Source organism: Rhamphochromis longiceps, linkage group LG9 (assembly GCF_057381845.1).
Source record: "Rhamphochromis longiceps isolate RC_006_pf linkage group LG9, R_longiceps_female_GT1.1, whole genome shotgun sequence".
Taxonomy (NCBI): domain Eukaryota; kingdom Metazoa; phylum Chordata; class Actinopteri; order Cichliformes; family Cichlidae; genus Rhamphochromis; species Rhamphochromis longiceps.
Genome location: NC_140565.1, coordinates 21744800 through 21770054, shown reverse-complemented (window position 1 = coordinate 21770054; position 25255 = coordinate 21744800). Strand labels below are relative to the sequence as shown.

The window sequence follows — 25255 nt, the reverse complement described above, 5'->3', positions numbered from 1 at the left end:
CCACCCCGGGGGAAAGGGTAACATCTCCTGGGTCTAGGTGCCGTTTCCCCCTCCAGGGGTGAGGGTACCTGGACCTGGGGTATAGAGTTTGTTTGGAGAGTGTGATTGTGTGTACAGTGTCCATGTATGTCTATCCCTACGTTGAGTGAGTGCTGAGTATTTGTATATGTGTGCATGAGGGTGGGAATGCATGTTTGTGTCTGTGTGTGCCTGTTTGTCTGTGTTTATATGTCAGGTCGGGTCTTATACTCCACCTCTCTGGGAACTCCCAGGCCCTCCAAGGCCTATCTCCCCTTACCACACTCCCTGTCAGTAACTGATGCCCTCAGGGGTCGGTGCGTTGGTGGTTCTTGGTGTCCGGGGCTGGGCGCTCAGTACCAGCTCACTCCCGGTGACTACTTGGCGGGGCCTGGTGCCTGTTGCTCAGTCAGGCCTCTTCCGGGGCAAAGGGGACCTCGGGCCTCCGGTCTCTGGGCCTGCGGCTCGGTTCACTCTGGTACAGCTGGCTGCTGCAGAGCCGGCGGGCACGCCACTGCAGCCCCCTCTGGCTTCTGCTCCGTGGCTACTGGGTGACCACTCATCTGGGGCTCTCCTCAGCTCTTCCCAGGAGGGTGGCACGGATGCCCCTCCGGTGGTCCTCCTTGGGCTCTCGCACTCTGGGGCCTCTGGATGTCTGGAGGCTGGATCTCCTCCATGCCTGCTTCATGCCCTGGGGGACGGGGCTATGGCTCTCTACAGCCTTTAACAGACCATTACATGGGGAAACCTTTTGAATACTAGCGCGATGATCCACACAGGTGTGCACTGTTCATAGACATAAACTACACCTCTATTGGCTGCTATTTCCAAGCACATTATGCGCTGTCGGTCCTGCTTGCTACACAACAACATTCAATATTTAGTATTTACTGCTGTTTACACTTCGCTAGATTAACGTGATGGTGTTGTGTTTAGTATGTTGCTCTGTTTTGTTTGCTTCTTTTCTTTTCTTTTTCTCTCAACAGGTGATCCAGGAGACCTTTTTTTTCTCTTTCTCTTTTTAAGTGCCCTTTCTCACTGTCCCTCTTCCCTTCTGTTTTTCTTTTCCTTCATCTTTCTTTCTCCCTTTCCTATCCCTCAGTCATGTCTGTCCCATCTGTAACAACTGAAAATAAAATAAAATAAAATAAACAATAACAACAAAGGTTGATCAAATGGACCAATACGGCAAGGCCGTGATGATCCATTTGGCAATGGATCAGACCCAGCAACACTCTCAGACAAAAACTGGTTCACCTGAAAGACAAAACTCCAAAACACAGACTTAACAATGTGGTGTATGCTGTACAGTGCAGCGAGGAATGCCCAGACCTCTACATTGGGGAGACCAAACAGCCACTTCACAAGCGCATGGCACAACATAGAAGAGCCACCTCCACAGGACAAGACTCAGCAGTCCATCGGCATCTTAAGGATAAAGGACACTCTTTCGAGGATGCCAATGTTCACATTTTGGACAGAGAGGACAGATGGTTTGAAAGAGGAGTGAAAGAAGCCATCTATGTCCACTGTGAGCGACCATCTTTGAACAGAGGCGGGGGTTTACGACACCAACTCTCTGCCATCTATAATCCAGTTTTGAGTTCCCTCCCCAGACGCCTTAACGCCCACTCACATCCTGGGCCATCTGACCTCAGGAATTCGCATGATAAGGTGGGGCCAGGTTTCACAATGATCTCACCCGAAACTCTGGCTGATTGGGACCCACACCCAGTTTCACACCTTGGCTCAGGCGATTAGAGGATCATCAGGGGGTCCTTTTGTCCCTCTGTGGGGGGATACTCCCACTAGGTTTAAATCTGGGACTCCCCACCATTTGACCTTAGAACTGAAGAAGCTTCTCAGATGAGAGGTGAAACGTCTTCAAGTAACTTAAAGAAGTCCAGACGCTTTTCTTTGCAAGCTCCTTTGACTACGATGACCTGGATGACTGAGAACCTTCACAGATATTTGGCAAGGTAAATCCATTGGGTATCCTTGTTGGTCTTCAGACAACAATTCTGACGGCTAAAGAACCAAATGGGACAGGCAAAAAAAATTTTTTTTAAAAATTGTATGGTGAAAATTATACTTTTAGTTATCTTGATTGGCAAAAGAAAAGTAAATACAAAATCTGCTTCTGACATATAGAAGGACCGCTGGACCTCTGAGCATCTGCCACTCCCGAACAGACACATGCAATTTGTCCGTGACCGCAGCCGCGCCGTCAGTGTTTTCTCCACTCATAGGTCAGCATTATAATATATGCAAATACATGCGGGTCAGAATCCCCGGCCCCCAGCGCGCCCCCGGATGCCAAAACAGTGACAGCAGAGTGAAACTGAAAAATGGTTTGAAACTGAAAAATGGATTGAAACAAAAATTGTAAGCGAAAACAAAAAAATTCCAGTTTCAATTAATTGTTTTTCACTATCAATTTTTTTTTTCAGTTTCAATACAAGATTTTTCAGTACATTTATTTCAGTTACAATATTTTTTTTTCGGTTTCATTTCAAGGTGGCATCGTTCTGATCCCATAGTTTCCTCTCATTGCCACACTATCCGTACACACACATGCACAACTTTAGAACAAAGGCCTGTTGGGAGATGTTTTTGTTCACCATTCCCCACAGACTTGCAATCAATAAAAAAGCTCAGAGCCTGTTAACCTCCCTGAACTATTTAACACCAGCTGGCCCCTATTACTCAGACCAGTCGATGATGTTTGTCACTTAATGCGATTAGTACAGTTTCCTATTAAGCCTATCAGAGAGCTCTGCCTGTTACTGAAGGGGTCAGCATTTGGCAGCTACCTTGCACTTGGCCTTCTTTTGACTAGCTAAAGAGTTAAACATTAATTATCTCTTTTTCTCTGTTTATTGGTGTTTTTCCATTTTTTTTCTGTTTATTGGTGTTTTTCCATTTTTTTCTCTTCTTTACCTTTCTATATTATTTGTCTCGTCAGTTCTAATAGCATTTTTGAATTTTGTATCTGATAGGAAAAGCTGCATGATTCTCCTGAGAGCTACATTTTAGTAGATAAGGAAGAGTACTTTGAACATTAAAACCAAAACAATGATACAAAATAGCCTAACGGACTATGTAGAGTTTGGTGGTTATTCTCTGTGGTGCTCCTTACTACTAATCGGTGATTATGTTAGGATACATCTTGATTTACTGCAGCTGTGAAAGGTTTTGCACTAAAATGTCACTCTGTAGGGTTCATCATACAGTAAAAATGCTCCCTTATCTGGAAAAGGAGTAGTTGCTCAGAATAGCTCAGAATCCTGAGTGATATGGGTAAAACCAGCCAAGGCAGAGAGATCAGCTCGCACCTGCAGGGATTACAGCAGGCCTACCACTGTACACATCTTTGCCCCTGACTTCACACATTTAAAAGAGCTGTTCGAATGTCAGCATCATTTTGGAGCGATGATAGAAGTGATTATTTCTGTTTATTTATTTATTTTTTAAAATTTTTTAGATGTTTGCATGCGCACAGTTATTATGCTTCACACCTAACTGTAATTTACTGATTTGATCGAGCGTAAACACCAAGGTATCGATGACTTCCTCAGCTTCATCAGCCAGCTGAAGAGGCGGGTCCGCTCAAATGCCACCTTCGCTGATTTCCTGTAGGCAGAAGACAGAAGGTCAATGGATTGACAATTCAGTTGGCTGGCAAGTCAAACAAAGAGGTGGATCCTTTCTCTCTTCTCTGCCCTTTCATTGGTATCGTATTTCTTTGGTAAAATTTTGTTCAAGCGTGTCCGTGAGTTTTCTGCGTTGGGAGTCGAGGGTGTGTAAGGGTGGTTTGGGTTTCAGAAAGATGAAAAGAGCGATTATCAATTGATACCCTGTGTAGTGTGCATCTTGCTTGTGGCACTGCTGGTGCCATGAAATGCTCCCTTTGTGAATTTCCAATGAGTTGTTAAACATAGGGGAGGTATCATCAGCAAAGCAATAATTTATACAGTGAACATGATTCAGTACAAAAGGTTATACGCACTTCATAATTTCCACTTTTTTAAGGCTTGGGCCATTTGCAGGCTGACATGTACTGAATAAATATTTGACATTTTAAGTAGTTTTAAATTTCACTGGTGTAATTAACTCAAACAGGCCATTTTAATTCTGGTAATTGACTTGAGACATTTGACATTTTATTATGAAGTGTCACCCGTCATACATGTATTTTTCTAGTTTAGCCAGAATGCTTTCTGGTAGTTAGATTATTTTTTTTAATCTGGAAATGCACCATTTGAGCGATCCACTTTTTCTTGTTACCACATTACAGATAATTCTAATTTTCTTTTTACCTTCCAGCCTTTGGAACTAAAACACTATTAAGTACTTTCAGGCTTCCCATTCTTCTCTTCCTGCTCAGTAGAGCCCATAGGCCAAGATGCATGCTTGTCACATTACTCTGAAAAAACGCATTGATATTCTGCCCACAAAGTGTTCTTTGTAGTGTTTTCCACTGAATATGGACTACACTCCTTTTACGTAGTCTGTTTTAACCAGGAAAAGACAGGCAACGGTTGCTTGAAATGAAACATCTCTTGTAGTAGATATATACTAGGTGCTAGGGTGCAAGAGCAGAGCTGAATGTCAATGCCATAGCTAATGCAAGAGAACAAATTGTTGTTTTCTTGCAGGGGAAATACCAGGGTGTGCTCACGTCTACAAAAATCAAAATCCGGTGCCACTCTGCCCGCAAACTTTTTCTTTTCTTTTTTTCCATTAGCCATATGTCTTGCCAGTGTGAAGTGAAGAAGACAACAATTTCTCTGCCCAGGAAAAGACATGGATGTTCACACCATGCACTGTTGTTGTTCAGGACAAGAAGGGGAAATGAGAAAAATTATTTGATAGTGAGCCATTGTTGCAGTACACTCATTCTAATTGGCTGCGTTGTTGTGGCTGCAATTGCTTGAAATGAGTTTCCTCCAGAGAGTTTTGGATTTATTTGGAATTATACTGTCAAGCAAAGGCAAAAACATCTTATAAAAGATCCATTTATGATGTCATGCCACATATTCTAGAAAATTTTTAGCATGAAAGTGAACAAGAACAGAGGTCTCGTATAAATACAGCGATTTAGTTTGACGACTGAATCGGAAATTTCACCTTTTATCTTTTGCAAATGATTTGTTTAGTGAATGAGTAGTCCAGAGATGACAGATTTCTGTCACAGAGGGTTATAGCACAATGTAACTCAACATGTCTGAATTGTTTTGCTATTTCCATAATCATTTGTAGAGCTACTTAAAGCAGATCTCGTCTGTGTACACTCATCAGACACTGTGAGTACCGTGAACTCATTGCTATGTTCAAGTAACTGGTTTCAGATGACTTGACCTGACTGTGATGTGTTGCATTATCCTGTTGGAAGCAGTCATCAGAAAACAAGTACACTGTGGTCGTAGAGGGATGAACATGAACAGCAAAAATACTCAAAGAGTGTGCAAAGAAAATATTTGCCACACGATTACACCACCTACTCCAGCATGAACTGTTGATACAAAGCGTGTTGTTTATGCCAAACTGATGGCAAATTCAGACCCTATCACTCAAATGTCGCAGCAGAAACTGAGACTCATTAGACCACATGATGCTTTCCCAATTTTCTATGGTTCAGTTTACTGATTCTGTGTGAATTGTGGTCCGAGTTTCCTGTTCTTAGCTGACAGGAGTGGTGCCCAGTGTGGCCTTCTCCTGCTATAGCTCACTTGCTTTAAGATTTAAGATGTTTAAGTTACTGTTACCTTTCTATCAGCTTGACAGTGTCTTGCCATTCTCCTTTGACCTCTGGAATCATGTCTTTACGTCCACTCGTTGGATGTTTTCTCTTTTTTGGACCGTTCTCTGCAAACCCAATAGATAGCTGTGAGGAACAACCCCAATAGATCAGCATTTTCTTAAATACTCAGACCAGCCTGTCTGGCATCAACAGCCATCCAGTGTTCAAGGCCACTTAACATCACTTAGTTTGATCTTCAGCAAGTAGTCTTGACAATGGCTGTGTGCCTAAATGCACTAAATTGTTGCCATGTGATTGGCTGATTAGATATTTGCACTAACAAGTAGTTGGGCAGGTGTACCTAACAAAAAATCTGTTGACCGTATGCAGTTTTTGGAAATTGTGCCTTCCCCATGTATTTAGTGGCTGCTACTTTAATCTATTAAAGTATTTGGCACAGTTTTACACCGAGTTGCATTCTGCTACAGCCTGCCAGTGTTGAAAAGGCAAAGCAATAAAGCAATTTACAGGTGGAGACAAAACTTTTGCAGAGGAAGGCAAATCTCTATAAATTTCAGTTACACCTTTTTGCTGATGCTCCTTATCAGAGTGGTTGACTTTATGCCTTTAGTGTCTTTAGAATTGATTTTTAGAGTGTCTGTTGACCCTATTGGATTGGATGGTCCCACTCTCAGGGAGGCAGGATGTAAGTAGCTTTATAGGGCAGCAATTAATGAGATTTTGGTACAGCATCGATCTGTATGCTGGTAGAAGAATGGAGTTAAGCATCAAGTCCTTACATGTTAATAAAAAAAGTTTCTTCTCTGATATGGAATTGTAGATTAGGTTTAAAACGCTCCACTATATTGTTAACAGAGGTATGAAGATAAATACTGGGGTATTTTTTTAAATGTATAGAATTCCTCCTATACATAACACCAGGCTTTGTAGAATGAGGGCATTGTCGCAGAGTATGTCTCTATGGCAGCATATTGTTTCCATCATGAAAAAATAAATAAATAAACAATAAGAAATGTGAGGTACTTTAACAGTGGGGGAGTAATTCTGTGTATCTGTAATGTAAATGTAAAGAATCTCTATTTAATTTGCTGGACGTAGCTCAGGTCTGTTTCTCTTCAGACTGCAAACTACTCTGCTGTCAGTAAGCCATGCCACCGGTGAGGCTGCTGAACAAACAGAGAGCACAGGGTTATGCATTTTTGATGCCCACGATGGCTACCGTTTCCTTGCTTAGGGACTTGTGTGGCTGCAGCAAGAGGAACTCTGTGTCTTCAGGTCTAGCTTCTGAATAAGTGTTAAGTGTCGCATTAAAATGAATGTCCAAATCAGCAGGGAGAAGCAGACTCTGCTACGAGCTCCTAATCTCTCCTTTCAGCCCCACTTATCTGCACTATCTCAGAGGGAAGTTCTCCAAAGGTGCCACAGTTTGAAGTCCTTGTGCCCTGCCCTTGAAGGCTCTCACCCCTTTCCCCAGACATGTAATCAAAAAGTTTCTTCCTATCTCTTCTGCTCATGCCATTTCTGCTCTTTTTTACACATGGTAAGCTGTGTGCTATTCTTAAGACATGTTTTGGGTTATGGGGTTATGTATACAACGTATGTATGATGAGTTCATATGTTTGAGTGTGTGTTTCTAAACAGTTCACTGACTAGTAGGCTCTCCACATTCAAACTCATCCTGTATATAACAGCGCTGAATCTGAATCAGATGGCAAAAGTCTAGTAATAATACTGTTCGTTTGTTCCCTACCTACAGATGTTTTCATATGAAGCCTCACCAATCATGAGGACTGCACCTTTTCATTTTAATAGCAGCCCACTAAGATCCTTGGGGGCTGGTCCCTGTCATTCAGGCACTGAACAGACATTATTGAGGAAGGTAATTGGCAGGGAGCCTCATCTCTGGAGGTTTCCCTGGGCCTCAGTGATCTGTCAGAGGACTGTGAGACTCTGCTATTAATCAGTATAGGGATAAGAGAAAGGAGGGATGTGCCAGCATTGGCCCAAACCTTTACCTTTTCTTCCCCCTGACAGAAAAATCCTTACCTAATCAAACTGCCCCTTCTAATCTACGCTTAGCATCTTTGTGTAAGGTGGCTCACATAAAATGAGGGTAACACTTCTTAAATGAGAAACTGTATGAATACAAAATTGCTAGTTTTTCAGTGAACTGAAAGAAATATTCCATTGGATGTAAACATGTCATTTAGCATAGGCTATACTTGTCCACATCAAATCCACACAGTGTCTGCATTATTATTTTCAACTTTTTTTCTTATCTGGGATTAAATTAGTAAACTGTTTTACTGACATTTTGCAGGCAGTGCCTTACATGTTACAATAAGATTAAAGGCTAAGTGGATTTGTAAACTGAGGCTCACACTAAACTATATCCATTAGTTAAAAAACCAGCTGCTTGGAAGGGGTTACTGGTGTACATGGGTATGTGTGCCTGGGTCTATGTGTTTTGTAGCTTGTATTTGTTTTTATGTAATCCTCTCCTTTATATAATTTATAAGCAATTTGTTGTTTTAAATGTGCTTTAATTAGTTAAATGAATTCAAATTGGATTCGACTGGATTCATTGATTTAGTTTTGGTTGGTTTTTGGTTAAAAAAAACAAAAACTCCAAGTCCACAGAAAGTGGTCACCGTCACTCAGACTGTCACAGATATTTACACAGCTAGTTCCTGCAGTTATTGGATACACAGGTTAAATATGTTTGCTTTCTCCTCACTCCTAGCCCGGGTCTTTCGAGGTCTTGCTGCGGTTTTTCCCGTGGCCTAGTGCTTGCTCAGAAGAGATCTTCTGATTATTGTTTTTTTTTCTTTTCTAATATTGTAGGGTGTTACAATATTAGCACATTGAGGCAACTATTGTGGTTATCTGGCACTATACAAATAAAACGGAATTTAATTGAACTAAATATGTTGGAGAAAGAATCCAAACTGCCAGATCATTCTCGAGATGGCAATGATGGAGTCCAAAAACTAGTGAAATACATACTCTGGCAGAAGTTTTCAAGCCTCTTCTTTGTCTATACGAAACATGCACTGAAAAAAAGGCCATGTTGGATTTACTTGATTCAATAGTGGCCATTGGTTGCACACAAATGTTTTGCTTTGGCAGAAACTTAAACAACTGAGTTAAATCAACACAACTTTTTCATATTCAGTAAACCTGTGCATTTTGTGTTCATAAAACGCGATTGAAACATATTCAGATGAAGTAAGTTGAGCTCTTGGAATATTTTAATCCTTCACAATTTTGTCATTTTATTTCAACACTATTCAATAACTTTTACCCCAATACTACTTGGTCACTTAAATACTACATGCTGTCTTCATATTACATAATGTTCAACAAAGTCTAGATCCTGGTTACCATGAAAATTGAATGGGTCTTCAACAACTACCATCCTTCTATCTTTATCCTGGTTGCAGGAGGGCTGGGAAATAACCCTGAAGTAATAGGTTACAAGGCAGGGTACACCCTGGACAGCTGACCAGTCTATCACATAGAAACAAACAACCATTTACACTTACATTCACAGGTAATTTAGAATCACCAGTTAACCCTGACTCTAATAACTGCATGACTTTTAACTGCGGGAGGAAACCAGAATACCCAGAGAGAAACCTGCAAAATGTGGATTTGAACACAGGACCTTCTTACTGTGAAGCAACAGCACTAACCACCATGCCAACAATCTAGGAAATGTAGGAAAGCTATAATTTCCTGTATTTGATGCAGAATTGTTTTGTTTTTGTAATAATACACAATAAATAGCAATAGCATGCACGTGGTTCAAGTTCAAGTTCAACTTTATTGTCACTTCAACCATATACAGTTTAAAAATACACAGTGAGGCGAAACAACGTTCCTCCAGGAACCAAGGTGCTACAAGACAAGTTAGTGCAAAAAAAATAATAATATATAATATATCTAGTAATAATATTGTGCAAAAGAGCATTTACAGGTTGGTGTGTGCGATGGTTTGGTGGTGTAGGTCAGTGTGTTTGCGCTTTGTGTTGGTTAGTCAGTCCAGTCTCAATGTTTTGAGGTATTTGAGTTAAGCTGAGTGATAATGTTAGTGTATGTGTGTGTGTGCGTGTTTATCAGTCAGTCCCTTTTTGCTGAGGAGACGGATGGCTTGTGGAAAAAAGCTGTTGCACAGTCTGGATGTGCGTGCCCGAATGCTTCGGTACCTTGTGGTGCGTGTGTAGTTGTCTGCCTCTTATAACTCCAGTGATTTTCCTGCAGTTTGAAATCTTGTGCGATCTTGTGAATTTCATGAGTTCAGCAACTAACCGCTCTTACTAGATTGTATCAGGTCGTCTCAACAAGAAGAAATTAAGTTGTTGAAATTTGTACAGATTCTTCATGATTTAGTTACGTTCATAGAAACATGAAATTATTGTGTTTAAATTACAAGTTAGACTTTTTTAATGTAACAACTACCCAATTTACTTTTTTTTGGTATACTAAAAAAAGTAGAGGTGGCTGCTCAACTTGACTGAGATGGATGCCTTCCTGAAACCACGATCTAAAGAGCGCGAGTCTGAAACCCGTGCAGTGTCGCGGGATTTAACATTGATATTTTATTGACTTACTTCACTTGAACATGATATGAACAATTTAATCTAGCCTCTCTGCATATCATGTAGTTTCTACACTATATAGTTACACTTAACTTTAAAGCATGAGGCAATTGTGTTAAATACATGCAAGATGCTTACGTAAATCCAAGAGCTGGCCAATCCCTTTTTTTCAGTGTGGGTTATCTTTTAAAATGAACATAACATGAGTCACTTAGCATGGCCGGGTCACACCAACATTAGTCTGTTTCAGTGCTTTTGCAGACTGCTTGGTTTGTGCTTTTAAAGGCTCATTACAACAGATGTTTTTGTTATGTAGCATAGTGTTATAACAATTTGACAACTTGCCACTTGAACTATATTGACACATTTGTAAAGACTATTTTGTAAAAATGTGTTGTTCTGAATTAAAAGGAGCAAACAATGACTTTGGCTGGGAATTCAGATAAAGAATCTTATGTTAAGTACCTTCATTATCCATAAATGTGGGCAAAAAAGGAAAAACAACAACAGAACCAATCATTACCCTCAACACCTAATCCCATATGTCTCACTGATTACTTGCTCGGTCCCAGATAGATACGGCATGAACATTGTTTTGCAAGTCAATAACACAGTAATTGTGTGTAGTATATAGGAATCGTCTTAGTAGAGGTCATGGTAGTGAAATCTTTCTATGCTATTTGACTTTATGTTTTGCTCAGGGGAGCTGTATGTGCCTCAGAATGCAAAGCTGCCTCTTTTCTCCAACTGACGGAGGGGAGATTGTAGCAGATGCCTGACCCTCTCCCAGTGAGGTTATTTCTAATTTGTTTCCCCCCCCCCCCTTTCTCCAGTGGGGACTTCAAGAGGAAAGGAAATTATTCCCAAAATACTATATTCAACATTTTACATCCATTTTCTTTTTCAAAAATTCTGATTTGTTCCTGAAATTGTGATTGTTCTGTCAAGCTTTAATCAGACCAGTGAGCTTGCTTTGTGTCATGCTTTGGATACAGATGACTGAAGTACAAAGACACCCCCAGGCTTTGAGATCATCTTCCAAAATGACCCACAAGATCAAAAGAATGCCAGACATTTATGATAAACAAAGTTCACTTGTATGAACTTCAAAATGGATGAATGTAATCAAAAGACAAGAACTGACTTGATGATTGATCTGGGATAAATGGCATTTCCTCTGGCTGAGAGAGTTATTTCTCTAGTCAATATATGTATCTACCAGATGAGTCAAAACAGTAAACCCACCTTCCTGAAGTTTCGTCTGACAAAACAGCTTTGATCTGGTGAGGCATAGACTTCAAAATTGTTCTATAGTACCATAGTACCAGGTATGTTAGCAGCAGTTATAGCACTGTGCTAAAGTCTCCAACCATCTCTTATTTCTTCAAATTGTGGTTCCAAAAAGCCAGACTTGTCATTTTTTAAGGTTGCTTTTTTTTTTTTTTAGGCCTTTGGCTGGTTTTTCACCTATTTTCAGTACAGCCCAGGGAAAATATGAACAGAATCTGTTGTTTGTTTGTTTGCTAAGTGATTTTACACTGATCCATGAATCCTCCAAGCCTGAAAAGGCTCCTATGGAAGTGGTGAACCAGTGCTGGGTCTACACATAACAGACAACTAACCAAAGAGCCAATTTTAAATTGTATCATTACACAATTTATTACTATGAGTCAGTTGAAAAACAGTTCCTGGTTTTTTGAATCTATGAAAAATGCAAACTATAACACATGCCAGTTATTTTAGGCATAAAATAGTATTTTAGCACCAACAAAGTGATTCTCAAAAAGCTATTAGCAAAAATTTGGCATATCTCAGCATGGTGTCTGGTGCCACAGGAGTTTGACCGTTTGTCTGCTATTACAAACTCACGCCATCCTTTCTTCTCTATATTTTTGAAAATGTGTGGTAAAACAAAAATTCAAGGAAACCATGAATCAGCATTTGATTATTACCTTTGAAAAGATGATGCTGACAAAGTGAAACAGAGTAATTCTCATTGTAGTTGATTTTTGAAAACAACAAAACAAAGCAAAAAGCATAGATGACAACACTATTGTATACAATGGTAGACTGGTACATAATTTATTTTTATGTGTAAACAAGCGAACAAAGCAGAAAATCTAGATTTTTGAAGGGATACTGCTCTCGAAGCACACGGAGAGATTAAGTCGTGCATTTTTATCATAGTACCTTTAAGTTTTGGAAGCTTTTGGAAGATTCATGATAATGTTTTTCAAACATGAAGCATAACGTTGGTCCCCTTTTGCTGCTCGTTCAGTGAATTTTGTTTGGAGTGTGATGAAACTTCCAGTTTAGGAATCTGATACATTGCTTGTCCGAGAACATGCCGTCGGGTGAAGAGGAAAATGCATGTTTTGCATTTTTTGTAGAATTTGATTACTTGCTCTTTTAGCTGTGTTTAGTGTTCGTACAAATATCTTTTAGGTGAGATTTATTTTTTATTTATACAACAAACCTGGTGTCACATCCTGTGAAACCAGAAGTTCACTCCTCGGGATTTAGGAGGTTAAAAAGAATTTGTGTAAACTGGGCCAGAAAGGACAAAAGAAGGATGCATCTGACCCTGCAGTTGATCAATCTACTGTTTGCTAAAGTCTCATCAGAAGTGATCTCAGCAGAAAAGAAAGTCATTCTTAAAGAAGGGAAAGAGGGGGACCTGAGGCATGCCAATAACACAAGAGCTGGTCTGAAAATCACTGGCAACAGGTCTAATTAGTTATTAATTCAATTTTGAAATTTCTGGTTTAAATTGTCATCAATATGCATGGAGGAGGTCAGCCAAGAGGTACACCAATGCGTTTCTATAGAAATCTATAAGACATGGTGGAGGCTCTGTCATTGGTTGGTGTTCCACTTAAGTCAATGGTGTTAAAGATCTCATCAAAAAGCATGACAATACTGAAAATACACTGAATAATCAGTAAAAGCATACCTGGATATAAAACACACACACAATGGAACACAGTAATGGACTGGCCTCTCTACAGCGCACACCTCAAAATTATTGAAGCAGTTGGACATCATCTTGACAGAGAATATAACAATGTGTGCAAACAGTAGATGGTGCAAGTAGTGACTTTGTGCTGTACTTGGGCTGCTTTCTGTGTCATATCCCTCAGATGCTTGATCAGATTTAAAGATCATGTTTGGCATGTTCTTTATGACAGTGTGGCAGGGCACTGCACATAACACTGCCATGAAGGGTTGTTCATAGTCTGCAACAAAGCGTGGGAGGGTGGTCAGAATAAGATCTTCATCAATGCTAGGACCACAGCATTTGGTGGCTGGCCTTCCTCCCATAATTCATCTACTGCCACATCATCTTTGGGTAAATCTTTTTGACATCGCTCCATTTTCCAGTGGCCATGCTGATCAATTGTAGGCGTTTTATTTGGTGCAGGGGCCAATACACAGCTCTATTCATGATAAGCTGTGACGCACTTTATTCTGACACCTTTTCATTATAGCTGCTATTAGGTTATGAGTAATTTGCAGTACAGTAGTTCTCCTGAAGGATGAGAGCAAAGAGGCCGGCCTTTGTTGCCCACACACTTAGAGTAGGATCTGTCTTTTTATAAAGACAACAAAGTCTCACAAACTCCCCTTACACATAGCTTAACAACTTTTTTAAATATCTGCCATACTTCTAGCTTCTTTAGCTGACTGTGTATCAATTTCTATAGCTTTCAGTCAGTCCAGGGGAGGAAATTTTACCTTACCCTTAGTCTTAAAGCTGCTCAATATTTATGTGAGGCTTAAGCAGCATTGCATAGAATTTGTGGAAACACTCCAGCTTTCTTCCTGCAGGGAACATGCATGCTAGTATGAAATTTGTTCGCTTTGGTGAGAAAATAAGGCTCATTAAAATCTCCAGGGATCCACAAATGTCTGCAGAAACTTTAAAGGAAATCTGTTCCAATGCTGAGAAATTTAAGTCTGAGAAAAAGTTAGTAGACTGACCTTATGAGCTAAGTTTGGATTAATTTCCCTGCCCACATTAATTCTTGTCCAGTTTATTTCCAGATCATCCACCTACAAGTGTGCATGACATTTTCTCTGTCCATCGTGTGCACAAAGCTGTTTTCCATTTGCCAGTCATAGCATTTAGCGTTTTTTGCTGAGCAGGAATAGCAATTAGATACACACATGTCTCAAGGTCAAACATAATGGCTTCCTTTATAAACAAGACATCACCAGGCTGTGGTCTAAAAAACAATTGTTTTTATAGCAATAAAAGCACTGGTATTAGACTGATAAGATTTTTCTTACTGTAGTGGGGATTTAATGAGACTGAGTTGAGTACTAAAAGCAAATATTTCCAGAGCTGCATGCTGTGTTTAGTTGGAATCTCTCCTTGTGACTCATAATGTAGTGCGCAAAGTAAAAGAATGGTGCCACATCATCTTTATAAGCTTGTTTTCATTAGTATAAGCCAATGATGACAGCTCAGTGTAATCTTAAAAGGCAAACAGCATCACAGCTCCTATCTAGGTCTATTGTTTCTCACAGCTTTTATTCAGCATTTACTCTGAATGCACTGCACCATGGACATCTCACATTAATTCACATGGATTAACATGAAGAAAAAAAATTATATATATATATATATATATATATATATCCTCTTGAGTTTTTTTTCCACATCATCAGCAATGGCTGAAGAAATGGGACCTGTCAAAATATTCATCATCGCTGTCAAAAAAAAATCCCATCAGTATTCATCAGTTGGGCAAAATGTGAATCTGCTTATCATCCCTCATGGGCTGCTTATAAGGGTCAGTGAAAGACAGATCCTGCATATTGAGCTGACATAGAAACATCGTTGCACTACATCCATTCTTTTACACAGCCAGTAATATATATTTTTCTTTCCAAACATCACTGAAATGTACATCTAGTACATATAATATCTGTCGATTCTACTGATTTTCCCCTGTATTTACAATCGGGGGAATACAATCAAACTTAACAACAATGTCAAGTGTTTATTGGATTGGAGAAAGATGTCATCCAATGCAACAGTGCGCAAAGGCTCGCTGTGTTTTTAATAGATGTAGACAACAGCGTCTGTGGCACAGATTAATCGTTACAGCAGAGGCTTTTTCAAGTGTCACATACAATTTTTAACAGGTTGAATGTGCCTGCATATAAAATATCTTCATTCTCAATGCAGCAGCACTCTTTGTTTGCATCAGCTCGGAAGAACAAATTCGCTGAATCACGATGAGAGAGATAACTTTGATGCTCTTATATTTTTCACTCTGGACTGAATGTAAACCTTGTCATCCTGCACTGAACAGCAATAGCTGTAGTGCATCAAAGGTTCCCCACTATTACATACAGACTCACAATGTTGGAGTCTGGGTCTGCTTAAAGTGGAGTATTTATGTTAAGTGGTGGAGAGGTGATTGTGTATGCCTTGGCTTGGTTGGCATTCTTTTTGTGTGATTGCCGTAATGTATCACTCCAAAGGGAATTTTGCACACACCTGAGTGCTGACTAGATGTGCTAATTAAGTGAGCCAACAGCTTAATCCCCAGAGACATTTCCATTTAAAGCTTTCTTTTTCTCACATAACATAGAAAAATATATACCTTTCAAAAATTCAAATAAAGTGAGATGAAAATAGAAACTTTTTAAATTATCAGTTTAATTAATACAATAAGGTTTTTCATGATATCACTAGAGTTCTGTCTATCTCCTGTGTTCCTAATGATTTGTCACTATATGTTTGTTGCTGGTCAAATAGAGTTAATAAGGTAGGATTCCACTGCTTCTGTCTATTTGCTGGTAGACTTTTCTTTGCCTCAGTCAACAGAAATCTGTAATTGTGAAACATAGTAATTGTGTTATCATGTTAAAATAACACTACTTTTAATACTACAGTTCAGCAGGACTGATAACTCTACTGCCCAGCTCCAACATTAGCATTATTGTTTTATTGTTAGACATAGATTCCAGTTTCAAGTTTATTCATTTATATAGCACTTTTAAAAACAACAGTTGTTGACCAAAGCACTACATAGTTAAAGCAGAAGACATAGCTGCTCAGTAATAACGCCACACACAGCTAATGTGGTTAGTTGCTAACAGTTCAATGGCTAAGGTTAACAGATGCGTTATAACTGTTGGATACTTAGATATTGGTGAAACAGAAGCTTTACTGACCTCTTGAATTCTTCAGAAAGAGTAGGATGACAATCTTTAAGATACTTCTTCAAGTATGCGATTCTACTGTTCACATGTTCAGCTGCTAGTGAGGAGAGAGGCTGTGTATTTCGTATGTGAGGTTGTGGCTGTGCTGGTCTAAAAAGGTTGTAAATGAGCATCTAATTCTATAGTAACGTTTAGTATCAATTAGTAGGGCTGTTCGATATAACGATATATATCGGATGACGATATAAAAACGTCTATCGTTTCATTTTACGCTATCGTTTGTTTCGTGGTGTCGCAAAATAAACTGTTTACGGCAATATTTTTTCATCCTTTTGATGGTCACTGTAGTGGCTATATAATTTTCTTAAAGTTCTCTCTTTCTCTTATATTTAATATAACCACACTACGGACGGACAAGCGCCTGTTTTTATGCGTTGTGGTTAGCAACAACGACGGTAACAGCATCGCAATAAAGCTTAAGATCCTGTTGAGACTTTTCAAAATAAACTGAATCACGTGAAAGAGCAGATTATTTACGGATGAGAAGTAAAAAAGAGCCGCCAAGTGCTAAAAAATAAACCTTAGACTCAAACGTTAGAACAGGCTTTTCCCCGCAGTACGGCGTGTAATAAATGCTCACAAAGAAAACGGCGGCTGTTACAACTTATGTCTAAAAATATTTGATAGCATTGCTTTCTGTGCAGATACTTTCAAAGAGCCGAAGTTCTATTAGGAATATAATGCCGTTGTTTCTGTTCTGGACACAGTTTGCAATTTAACATCACACTCTTGTCTTTTTGTGCAATAAAAATTACTCTACAAATGCTGCTGAAGTGTGTGACCCTCCTCCGCCTTTTACCCATCTGACATGCAGATAACTGAAGAACTAAGCTGTAATGTAATGGCTAAATTTACATTATTGCGTTACTGACAAATGTAATGCGATTACAGGAACACGTTACTTTGGTACATCCTACTCTGTAGATACGCTGCCTACAGTACCTATGGTGCAGATTAAAAAAAAATCATAAATACAAGTGCAGTAAACGGAAACAGAAACTAGATTCTATCAGTAGTTGATGTGCCAACCTTTGATAAATGCACCAATAATCTGACTATGCACTTTATCAGGGTACTTGGCAGGTAGGTTTGTTCCAAGCATTTTAAAACCTGCCAGACTTCTTCCGGGGCTTCAGACTGTCAATTGCTTCTGTCTCTTAATGTAATCCTAGACTCATTCCAGGATGTTGAAATCAATCACATTCAATAACAATATCCTGTGGGATGATGGGTATGACAGATTGGATTAGAAATCCAGTGATTAGAATGGTCATTAAGCAAAACCCCTGGTTTATATTCATTCTGCGAGGCACAGCACCTGTTCCACATATACTGTCAGATTAATGATATTCCTCTGCATGCAATCTTTGTCCTTGCTCTTTGTCTGCCTTGGCTCTATTTTTTCTGACTTTCATTCCTGACTTGCTAAGTTGTGCATCTAAAGATTATAGAGCCATACATGGAGGGAAATGATGTTACAGATAATCTGTGCAAAAGATTGCTGCACAATGCTGAGAAAAACCTGTTTGAATGCATGAAGGGAATTTAACTGTGACTGACGGAGAATGCATAATCGTTCCTTTTTCTTTTTCACGGGCTGTATGATCCACAGTTAGCGGTAACCCGTTTTCTACGCAATGCATAATTAGTCATCATAACCAACAACCCTTGGTTTGTTACTTTGTATGTTTGACACGCATCTCGCAGCTGACAAGGATTTTAGTGAGTCGCAACAACACAGTTAAAAGATCACTCCTTGAAGGGATTTCTTAGACATCTTGTGACTTGCTGCTTCAGATGCGTTTGAAAAGGGAAGATCTCGTGGCCTTGATGACATGACAGTTTGTGGGAGATTGGGCTTTGGAGAAAAAATGGAAGCAGAGCAAAATTTTCTTTTTACATTTCACACTGGTGACAGTTTTGTCAGTGAATTGTTCTGACATAATACATCACTCCTAAGGAAATGGTTATAAATTATTTACCATTTTAAGTCTCGGTCCTTTTGTTATTTCTCACAGAAGTGTATTAAATATTTTTTTCTATTAGTTCCTCCAACCATAAGTCCCCGCTCTGAGAAAACACCATGAAAAACACAGGAAATGCTCCCTTCTTGATGAGCTCAAATGACAAATGCAACCTAAATCTCATCTGCCTTGCACTCTCATAAAAACATCCACTGTGGGCTTTAACTCTGCGGTAAATGCAGCAATAAAAATCATAGATTTTTTTTTAAGAAGACAGATCTAATTAGTTTGAAATGTAGATATTTGTAGACAGATGCTCTGCTGTGTATTTACTCTTATTCTTTAGAATATGAACTGTGTGAAGCATACTAAGGAAATAGATGGACAGTAAAAGAGAGGATTAGGAGCAGCATTGTCTTACGAAGAACCCGTAAAGCCTTTTTCTGGGTCTCGAAAAGAGTCATATGTAGTTGCTTTTGATGTAATTTTCTCCCCTTATAGAACACTCACCACTGGTGTTTTTAATAATGATATAACATATATTGTACAGCCATGGCTTTCCACTTTAAATGCTCTAAGCAAACCTTTGTGTCTTCATTTCTTTGCTTTCCAGATCCCGCCACCTCCTGGCACGCTAACTTTTAATTTGGAATGAAAGCATATCACACGTAGCCCGCACAATACTCACACAGGACACTGTGCTGTTACGCATAACCTTCTGTTATAGACAGAGCAGCAGAACTGCGTAGGCACAGTCTTTGCTACTAATTCCCGAGTTGATGAGAGAAAATAGAGATCAGGGAGTATCTGAATGATTCAGACTACTGTAATTCATGAACCTTAAGTGGATGAATGTCGGGTGACTAATTGAAGGTAAAAGCAGTTTTTTCAACAGTCAAAGAAGCTTGCAAAGAAAAGCGTCTGGACTTCTTTAAGTTGCTTGAAGACGTTTCACCTCTCATCCGAGAAGCTTCTTCAGTTCTAAGGTCAAATGGTGGAGAGTCCCAGATATAAACCTAGTGGGAGTGACCCCCCACAGAGGGACAAAAGGACCCCCTGATGATCCTCTAATCGCCTGAGCCAAGGTGGGAAACTGGGCGTGGGTCCCAATCAGCCAGAGTTTCGGGTGTGTTCATTGTGAAACCTGGCCCCACCTTATCATGCGAATTCCTGAGGTCAGATGGCCCAGGATGTGAGTGGGCGTTAAGGCGTCTGGGAAGGGATCTCAAAACTGGATTATAGATGGCAGAGAGTTGGTGTCATAAACCCCCGCCTCTGTTTTTTCAACACTTTACTTGGACATACTGCTGATGTATATTACTTGGCCTTCAAATATATTTGGAACCCCACTGCAGCATTTCATTTTTAATTTTTGCTATTTATTCATCCAAGAGAACAAAGCCAGTGAGCTTTGGCTCTTTGCATATTTTGGTTTTCCCCTCAGGTGGCTCGCTGGCCAGGCTGCTGTTGTGTTAGTCCTTGATATCAGAGAGGATGTCATTCTGCTGTTGAACAAACTGCTACCTCACTGTCTGGCATGCAGTTGGTGACACCAGTCCTCCTTTTAGTCTGGAGATCAACGGGGAACTAAACACTAACCACAACCTGCAGCAGGTGTAGAATGGATTGTTGCGTGACATGACTGAGTTTACAGATGCTGCAGAGCAAACGAGACCTATCACCATCTGCTAAAGTCCACGGTATTGGAATTTGATTTTATCCAGAGGATGAAAGAGTCACTGGAGAAGCTACTGATTTCAATTAAAATATTTGAAGAAAGTAACTAAACAATTTCTCCACTCACACAGTGCATGCTGGTGGGGCGGTGCTTAGTATTATTGTCTCACAGCAAGAAGGTCCTGGTTCGAATCCACCATCTTGTTAGAGCCTGTGTGGTGTGTGGGTTCTCTTCGGCTACTCTGGCTTCCTCCCACAGTGGGGTTAGGTTAATTGGTGATAGTAAATTGCCCATAGGTGTAAGTGTGGTATGGATGGTTGTCTGTCTGACTGGTAATCTGTCCAGGTAGCTGGGATAGGCACCAGTCCCCTTGCGACCCTGAAATGGATAAGCGTGAGAGAATGGATATGTGGACATAGTGGATGCACATATGTACACATATCCATGTGGCCATGTTTACTATCCTGCTATAAATGGAAACTAAATCTGTGTCAGAGAAAGATATTAAATTATAACAATCATAATCCAAACTGTCATGACTTATGAGTGTTGTGGTCCCTGGAAGGATTGCATCAGGAAGGCTGAAAGTGCCAGATCAAATATGTGGATCTATCCAAAGTAGCAAATCCTAGTGAAGGAGTAGCAGATGAAAGTAAAACAGCTAGGCCTCAAACTCTTCTACTACTGATTTTTTGTATTTATAAATTTGGTAAATGGCAAAAGAACTGTAATAAAACATTAGCCGATTAGTTCAAATAAATACATGTCTTAAAAAATGTTAAAAAAAAATAGACATAAGAAAAGTTTCCAGTTTAATTTTGGCAAGCTGTAGATCTTATAATACACTGAGAAAACATTGATTCAGTTCTTTATATCTGAAAACATGGCAAATATTTGCTGCTTCTTAAAAAAAAAAAAAATTAATAGATATGTGATCCAATGTAAATGCACATTTTAACTAAGTGGTAGGAAGCGGGGTAAATCTCAGAGAAAAGATGTTTGATTGCACAATAGCTCATCCTGACACATTTTCAAAGTAAATGAATGCGTGGCAAAAAAAAAAAAAGACTTCTCGTTAAATTGCTTTGCATTGTAAATAGAAGAAAACTCTGCGCATGATTTATGTCTCCTGTTGGATTCTGACTGTGCATAGATTCAAGGAGAACATCAATATTTTACACATTTTTCAAAACATGAAAGATTTGTTGTGTCCAAAATCCCGATCCCTAGTGAATTATTCAGACGTTTTGCTTTTGAAATGTAAAAGCATCACAAATTTATTTGTTCTCATAATTAGGTGAAAAAAAGAGAAACTTTTCATAAAAGCATCTCAGATTTTCAGAAACAGCTGTCAAATCACTTGTACACTTGTACAGCTCATATCAGGCACTCGCACCTACACACAAAGCATGTCAGAGCCCTGATCAAAGAGAAACGATAAACCTGTCATAGTTCCCCCGTCCTCTCAGGTCCTGACCCACCTTCTCTCTCCCCCATTTGCTTTCTCTGTCTATCGTGTCTGTCTGGGTTAAACCTGATTCTACTTACCGGTATATTCATCTGCAGTATATAACCTTGGTCATCCTCTCAATTCCTCGCTGGATTGTTGAGCAATACTGAGCGGTAATGAGACTCAGGCCTCGTAGCAATGAAAGCTTGTTTTCTTGTTGTTGAAATATGCTCAATACTTACCTCAGTTATCACAGATTCTTTCTTGGTGTGCCTACTTGCTTTACCTTTGGAGAAACCTGCCAAACCCAGTCTTGCACACCAATGAAACCCACCTGGACTGAAACTGTGAAACCTGTGGGCACTTACCTGCACACTAGTCTATGGAGAAAGAGTACATCCTCATGTTCATCCATACCTGAGAGACACAGTAATACATCATTAAAATGAGTTAGAAGTTACCACAAGCCAAGAAAACTGTGAACATCAATCTGCCAAATCACCTTGCGGTTTCAGGACCCGTCCTGGGAAGAAATGAAGACTTGAGATTCTTTGCTTGATTCATTTCAAGTGTCCTTCAACTGAATTGTTGGAGCCGAGGGTCAGTAGAACATTTCCATTAATGCATTATTTATGTTTTTAAAATAAAATTGGGCTTTGTTGACTGCCTTGACTTAAATATGTTGCATGTATAGTAAAAAAAAAATTATTACCATGTATCAAGAGAGTAGCGACTGCTCTGACTTCTGTAAAGTTATCATGTGGTAACAGAGATAGAAATGTAGAAAACCAGATGCAAGAGGATTACAAGTGACACTCCCTCTTTTGCTCCTTTGAGGTTTCAAAGCTACTGCAATGCTCCAAGAGCAGCAGTTGGATCCTGATTGCTAATCTTGGCCCACCAAAGTCAAAGAGAAGGCTTTCAAAGCCTTTCTAGGATTCTCTGCCATCATCATTACTGAAGCTACAGATGGTCCCAGTTTTGCATGGCTACTGCAAGGCAGGGGGTATTGAGTGAGGCTCCTACTGAAAAGGGAATAGATGGTTTTTGGTGAGAGTGGTTTGATGTGGGAAAAAACACGAAATGTTGGAAATTAAATGTTTCATGGCCCAAGAGCCTTTTGACCATCTCACATGTTTCCCTCATCTTGCATCAAGGCGTGCTTTTATTCCATTCTGCATTTGCTCTGACTGCAACCGTTTGCTGTCTCTCTGATGTTTATGCTCGGAATTTATCACTCCGTTACAAGCACAATGACATTAAAGTACAAGCTTATTCCAGTGTTTAACCCTCTGATGCATGAATTATGAAAGCCTTGGTCAAGATTTTTTTCTTAAGTGCTTTTATTCTTCTCAGGACATGAAAAAAAATGTTTAACTCTTTTTTTTTCAAAAATATGTTTTTTTTATAAAGTTATAAACTTGTCCACTCCAGTGGACTACATGCGCCTGAGCACTTAGCATGAAATACTGTGAATTTACTGTAAAAATTAATTACCTTGTGTTCTATTGTAAATATACAAACACTTGTTTGCTTGTATCCTTTGAAAAACATCTCAGCAATTTTTTTGGAACTTTCAACTCATAAGGCCCCAATGTTTAGACGTAAATAACAAAACCAATCAACAGTCCTAGCTGTGAATCCTACACCTGAATATGGCAAACTATCTCCAACAAGAGAAACATTTTTGAGTCTACACAGTTCTATAACGATGCAGGACAGTATTACCAAGCCCTTAGTAGCATGCTGGAAGAAAACACAAACTGACATCTTAGTCTCTGCATCTCCAAACAGTTCTATGTTCATCACACCTAGGCTGTGCGAAAGTTTGCAACGCATCCAGGGCACAATGGCACACAGCATTGCATGCAGATGTATTTGGTCTTCCGTGTGCACACAACATCATGGCACCTGTTTGCATTTTTCACCTCGGTCAGTTTGGGCCAGTGATATCCTGTGGCAAACCTGACCTCACAGGCTACTTTGGTGACTGCTCTCCACTTCACGGGTTGTGGGGTCCCACTGGGTCTTCCTCTTTTGCATTGCTGGAGGGAGAATCTCTTCTCTTGTTACTGACAGTTCTTTCCCATACAAGTTGGTGTTGTAAATGGTAAATGGCCGGTATTTGTATAGCGCTTTTCTAGTCCCTAAGGACCCCAAAGCGCTTTACACAACCTGTCATCCACCCATTCACACACACATTCACACACTGGTGATGGCAAGCTACAATGTAGCCACAGCCACCCTGGGGCGCACTGACAGAGGCGAGGCTGCCGGACACTGGCGCCACCGGGCCCTCTGACCACCACCAGTTGTATGTTATATTATCAATTAGATCTGCTGGAAACAGATGTCTGAAGAAATCTATGGGATCCTTCCCCTCCACATTCAATTTCCACTCTCCTAGAAAAGGAGGCAAGTCTCCAACCAAGTCATTGTCTTGGACTTTCCAAATATTTTTGCGGGCTTGAGTATGGTCAGGTGCCATGTACCCATCTCCCACAGCTCCCTGATCATACTGACCTTCCTCTTCATCCTGCCCCTCATCGTTCTCACTTTCTGCATCCTGACTGTCTGTGTCTTCATCATCCGTAGTTCCTATGTCTCTGTTCTGCTCTGGCAGCCACTCTCATCATCACTGGACTTATCACTGAACTCCTCATCACTGCACTCATCAATGAAATCATCATCACTGGAGCTGGATGGAATTTCCTGGACTATTCTGTACGCTGCCTTATTCTTTGCTGCATTTGAAGTCTACAAAATATGATAAAATAATTATTATAGTAACTCAAACTACAGCTGATCTGCACAGAAATATATATTTTAAATGAGTAGCTTATAAATGTAACAATTATATGCTTAATTATAACCAAAACAGTCCCAAAAAACAGTGAGACAATTTATGACTTATGTTAAAAAAATATAGTGGGTAATGCATGATGTCCACTACAGTGGACACATGGTTAATTGTAGTTTTCTACATATTAGACATAACAATTTCTTATTCCAAACAGATAATATCCTTCCCTAGATGTTACTGCATATCATCATATTTTTTTTACCTGTTGGGCTCTTTTAGCATAGAAGGATTGACAGGATATGCCAGCAGTGGTCGGCAGGGGTGACAGTTTGTCTGCCATCTTTGATTCAGAGGAAATTTACTTGCAGTTGCACTAACTGAACACTGAATTGACCTCAATGGAGCATGGCAGCAGAGAGCACTCTAGAGGCTAATATGCAGTTCCACCATAGAAACCAATGCATTAAAGAGATATGTACGTTTTAGTAGCTGTCCACTCCAGTGACCACTATGCATCAGAGGGTTAAATGTTAACATTTATTTGCTTTATCTGTGAAGGGTTTCTCTTGAAAAATGTTGCTCCTGTTGGTGGAAAGAAGTCAAAAAGAACATAATTCTCCTGGTTTGACATGTAAGGAGCTGAAAAAGGAAGTCCATCAAGCCAGACTACTCAACTACCAGAATTACACTCAGCAGGAGCGATGTGGTCACCATGGTGAGAGTAGTTGAGAGCCCATTAG

The 25255-nt window shown here is 39.8% G+C and overlaps 1 pseudogene; it reads right to left on the bottom strand.

Annotated features, from left to right (window-relative positions):
* Positions 1–23805: 23805 nt before the first annotated feature.
* LOC146662295 (uncharacterized) lies at positions 23806–25033 on the bottom strand (annotated as a pseudogene).
* Between the last annotated feature and the right edge of the window lie 222 nt (positions 25034–25255).